Source organism: Nelumbo lutea, chromosome 1 (genome assembly GCF_056320005.1).
Source record: "Nelumbo lutea isolate HS-2025 chromosome 1, American lotus-T2T, whole genome shotgun sequence".
In the NCBI taxonomy this organism is placed as follows: Eukaryota; Viridiplantae; Streptophyta; class Magnoliopsida; order Proteales; family Nelumbonaceae; genus Nelumbo; species Nelumbo lutea.
This window is the reverse complement of record NC_142684.1, coordinates 110,473,026-110,478,370: the sequence shown is the minus strand read 5'-3', so window position 1 is coordinate 110,478,370 and position 5,345 is coordinate 110,473,026. Positions and strand designations below refer to the sequence as shown.

At 39.6% G+C, this 5,345-nt stretch overlaps 1 long non-coding RNA gene across 1 annotated transcript; it reads left to right on the top strand.

Moving 5' to 3' along the window:
• The first annotated feature begins 2,469 nt into the window (after nucleotides 1–2,469).
• LOC148876776 (uncharacterized) lies at nucleotides 2,470–4,987 on the top strand. The gene is made up of 2 exons (XR_016100672.1): nucleotides 2,470–4,331; nucleotides 4,402–4,987. It is a non-coding gene; the product is annotated as an uncharacterized LOC148876776 (long non-coding RNA).
• The last annotated feature ends 358 nt before the right edge of the window (nucleotides 4,988–5,345 follow it).

The window sequence follows — 5,345 nt, the reverse complement described above, 5'->3', positions numbered from 1 at the left end:
TGGATGTTAATAAATCTATTAGTTAGTTTGACCTGATTTCTCTATTAAGTATTTATATATGCACATATATAAAATCGAATTGGGTAGGATCCTGACGGATAAATCGACCCGGTTGAATTATTAACAGAATCACACTTTCCAACTCGATTCATTTAAGATAATCGAATATTAAGGTAGCTTAGAAGGATCGGATTGACATCCAATTCATTTACAGCCATGGTGATTCAAGATCAGTTTGGTTGGACATAATAAATTCTATCTTAGTAGTGGGCCATTGTAAATATGGGCAGTAGGCCCCCCTTATAATGGATATTTTTATGGTCAAATTTTTAACAGAAAAAAGAAAAGAAAAGAAATTTTGTGGTCACATTGGCATATACCCAATGAGGGATAAATAATACTAATATATACTAAGGAGAGGACATAAAACAAACCCTTCTTTTATGGACATTTAAGAAGGGTGATGGTAAGTCATACCAACATTGAAAAGTTAGAAAGTTAGGGCTGCTTTTGGTATATATAGAACATATTCATTACTATAAGGGAAGAAGGAACTTGTTAAGCATTGGCAATGTTTTTCTTTTTTTTTTCTTATTAAAAAAAGTAAGGAAATCTGGAGGGATATAAGATATATGAACTTGTTGAAATCCACGCAGAAGACTCCTGCAATTGGCTATGATTGTAAGAAGCCACTATAGAATCTCTGACTATGGGTCTTACAGGATGTTAGTAATCGTCTATGCATCCCCTTCAAGAATGATGTGTGTGAGAGACAAATCTTGAGCCAATTGTAAATCATATCTGAAAGCCAATGCTTCTGCTACCTCAGAATTAGTTTTTGGAGCACAAGTAGATCTTCCACAAACCAACTGACCCAGATGGTCTTGAAAAGCAATACCAATTCTAGAACATAGAAGGTCCACTGCCACATAGACATTGATTCTAATGAAAGGTTCTTGGGGTGGTGTCCAAGATATAAAAATCACCTAAGTAATTTGGGAGTGGACCACTGTTAAAACCGATAATGGATTCAGTGTTTTAGAATCCATAACCACCTTACACCTGACCTTCCAACAATGCCATAATAAAATCACACATTTAGAAAAAATGCTAATATCGTCACTTGGTGTAAGAAGGACTGATGACCAGTTGACCACCATTGTTCATTCTGCAGATGCATTGGCAATGTTAATCCTCCTTTTGTGTATGTATGCAGAGTTACTTTCTGTGAAACTTTCCATTGAAAGAATGGTAGAATATGAGGAATTGCTACTAAATAATACTTATATGCAACTCTTTGTGTTCTTTCAAATATCCTAATTATGATGTGCAAATTGGATTCAAATTATTGAACCCATGACCCAATGGATCAAAGTGTGCGCCTGTGCTTGTGGAAAATGTATTCACAGGACAGCCCTCCATTGAACCTTGTTTTGCTCGTAACAGGTCCCTTGGAATGTAAGTATGCATGCATGTGTGTGTAAACCATAGAGAAAACTAATTCGGTGATAAAAGAAAACCAGTTCAGTTGGTAGGGCTGTGACCTTTTTATTACAAACAGTAATGAAATTTGGTTAGGGTTCATTCATGGACGTAGGTACAAATTGCTGTATTAACCACGCTAAATCTTGTAAGTTCTCTGTTATTGCATTAACCCTTCTTTCATATTTTCTTGATTTCTGACAAAACAATATTAACCATGTCAATTCAAGAGGATTCCTAAATGATCCCTCTTATTTCTTCCATATGATGGAAGAATCATTTAGCAATCTTAAATTAGATATAATTGCTCTTGTACTCAATCCCACAGTCCACATTAGTCCTATAAACAAACCTCGGATTGGAAATTTCCAAATTGATTGTAGTTCTTCAAACTTCTAATTACTTTTAGCCATAAAAAAAAAGGTTTGTATTGAACAGGCTGCATCGTGCATGAATGAAAATTGAGAAAGAAAAAGAGTGGGAAGAAGACCGTTGATCAGATAGATCATCCACTACTAGATTGACCAAAATCAACACCTCTGTAATTTGGTCTTAGCATTAGATCCAGTCCCTGTCTGCTTATAAAAGGCTGAAATAAGTCGTCCTTCATGGTCCCAAAATATCCCATTCTCCCATTTAAGTGGTAGCTCCAACAACCAAACTGTCTGTATTAAGATTTACCCAGCTTTAACTAGGTGGTTGCCACCCAACAAGAACGGACTTTGGTTTTTTTATCAAGTTTTCAGTCTAGGATCGTACGTAGTTTCGTATGAAGAACGAGTCCAAACTTTTAGTGCATGGATAAACTTTCTATGCATAGAGCATTAGATGAAGCTTCATAAGCCGATTATAAGCAGGGACTGACAAATTTCTTAAACTATCCCTATTATTTAGTTAATTAACTAATTCTATCCTTACGTTTTAATTATTGTCTTAAACTATCTTTAAATTTTTTGATAATTGACTAAAACCTCCCCTACTGTTAACTTTCCATCATACTCCGTTATATATCACATTATGCGACTGATATTTTTTAAAATTCCGAAAATACACTTTCAAATCTCTCTCTCTCGAACTAAGATATAGAGTCCAAATCTTGTACTCATGCCACTCCTTTGGCATCGTTTGAACCGTGTCAGAGTTTGGTGATCGAGATCCAGATCTTTCAATCCAAACCCCCTTTCCAATCTACACATCGCAACCCAGAACCTCCTTTCTTATTTTTGATTAACCAGAACTACACATCATCGTGACCACCCCTTTCTGATCTCAAACTCATTCGTGTGCTTGGACGTGCTTTGTTCCGTGGCGGTGGAGCTCTATCTCTTTGTTTATTGAAACAGGTAGCAGGAAATGCTCGGATGTGCTCTGTTTCATGGCGGTAGAGCAAGCAGTGGAGCTCTGTCTATCCGTTTGTTGAAATAGGAAGCAGGAAATGCTCAAACGTGCTATGTTCCGTGGCAGTGGAGCTCTGTGCAAGTTCACGGAGCTGTAGTGGTTCAATTGGGATGTCGGAGGCCTGAGAGGGAAGGTCTACTAGAAATCAAAGTTGCCGACGAAGCTTTGTAGCTGGAACCGATCGATCATGTAATTGCCTCCGATGTTTGTAATTGCTTGAATGTTTCATGAATGATCTTGCAGTTCTAGGACTGTTGAAGGGTTGCCAAGGGGTCGGAGAGGTTTGCGAGCTTTTGGTCAGTTCCAGACTACCAAGAGAGAGAGAGACTCCCTTCTCCCCTCCAAGGGGTCCGAGAATGATCTTGCAATTCTAGGGCTGTTGAAGGGTTGCCAAGGGGTCCGAGAGGTTTGTGAGCTTTTGGTCAGTTCCAGACTACCTTCCCAATCTTGGCGCAATGGCGGAGCAGTGACACTCCCTTTTCCCCTCCAACCTCTTTTTCTCCAATTTCTTTCTCTGGCTCCCTTTTATCTTGGGTAAATTTGTTAAATTACCCTTATGGTTTAACTAATTGACTAAGTACACCCTACTGTATGATTATTGTCAATTACTGAAATGCCCATTTTGCCCTCTCTTAAACACCTAAGTTTGCACCCATTTTCTGAGGCCCGGTTCATTAATTCTTCTCACCTCCTTTCTCGTTTCTCCCCCCTCATCTCAGTCTTTCCACATCTGTAGCCCATCACTTTCTCAAGCAAAGAAGAAAGCAACACTTGACGGCAATGATATCACTTTTCTAATCTTTTTCTTTGTATATCCTCATTCAGTTAAGTCATTTTCATATCCCTTCACCCTTGATTCGTTAAAGCATTAAGGCTCCAATCGGTTTGTGGGAAGATTTGGGTGGGATGAGATGGGATGGGAAAGTGTAAAAATTACCTTTCTATTGTTTGGTTTTATATATGGGAAAACATTGTTACAAGGGAGAGAAGGTGAGGGAGAAGAGAGAAGAGAAAGATGGAGGGAGAGACAAAGAACTCCATGACTGAAGCTCTGATCTGTATCTTCACACCCAGATCTGAGTTCTACCATGGTAGAAAACCTTCGATCTATATTTGCGTCGATTTGAGTTTTACCATAGTAGAAACATCTTCAATGGTGGTTACCAACAGTGGCGGTGGTTACTAGTAGCAGCGGTGGTTACCAACAACGGCGGGGCAGAGGATGAAGATGAAGAAACTTGAGTTTTTTCGAGTTTTTCCATCAAGGTCGTATGGTTTTTGTGCGATCCAATTCCACAATTTTGGGATCTCGCATCCTACTTTTTGTCATCCCATCCCCCTGTTTCCCTTGAAACAAATGAGAGAAAAAGGGAATATTCTCATCCCATCCCACAAACCAAATGTAGCCTAAGGGAGGAATTAGGTTTTATCGCCCTTGATTACCGCTCAGTGTAAGTTTTGTTGCCCCTGATTACCGCTATGCTAACCGTATTTTCTTGACATTTCCTTTTCTCTTCACAGAGATGGACAACTGCCACTCCATGTGAAATACAGAAATAACTGCCATGCGAAATACGTAAGGAATAACCTTTTTTCAAGCCCAATTGTCAAACTTGGTCTTTTTCAGTTTTGTACTTCACAACCAAACTTCTCGAGCTCTGTGCCATCTCCCCGTTCGAGAGCCTCGACTATGCCGGTGAGATTTTTAGTTGAATTGAAAATCCGACCACTAACGACTGGAATGCAATCATTTGAGGTCTCGCTCAAAGTAATGAACCCAGGGAGGTCATTACATGTTACCGGACCATGTCTCGGAGACCCCAAAAGCTAGATGCTCTGACCTATCGTCCATTCTCAAAGCCTGCACACGAATGTTGGCCCTATTAGAAGCGAAACAGATCCATTCTCAACTCATCCGTTTCAAGCTACCCTTCCCCGGCTCCTTCCTCGGAACCCAGAATGGTTGTGTGTGTACAATGTACTTTTATTGTAGTACCCTGTATTCTGTAATTTTCGGTTTTCTTTTCTTGTCTCTAATTTTCGGTTTTCTTATAGCGACCTATTTCAGATATGGACAAAAGTGGTGCTGGTTTTCGAGTAGCTCCTAGATCATTTCTTCGTTGGAAAATACTTTTATTACTCCATCATGCACTAGCCAATCAACGATGACCCCCCGGCGGTCAGATCCCTGTCGAAGAGCCCATGAATTTAGGATCAGCTCAGACTAGGGAACGAGGAGAAGTCTCGTTAATGTTATGAAAATACGATTCCAGTTTCTCTGTTCATCATCCCAAACGAGAAGTCTCATTTTTTTTCTTTTCTTTGTTTCTCTTAGCTTAGCTTTCTCCGTATCATTGTTGCAATTGGGATATGAGGTTGGGGGAGAAAGCTAATGGGTGTGCGTACAGGATCTGAGATTTGGACTTTTATATCTTCAGATCTGCTGGGAAAGAGGTGAGGATCCC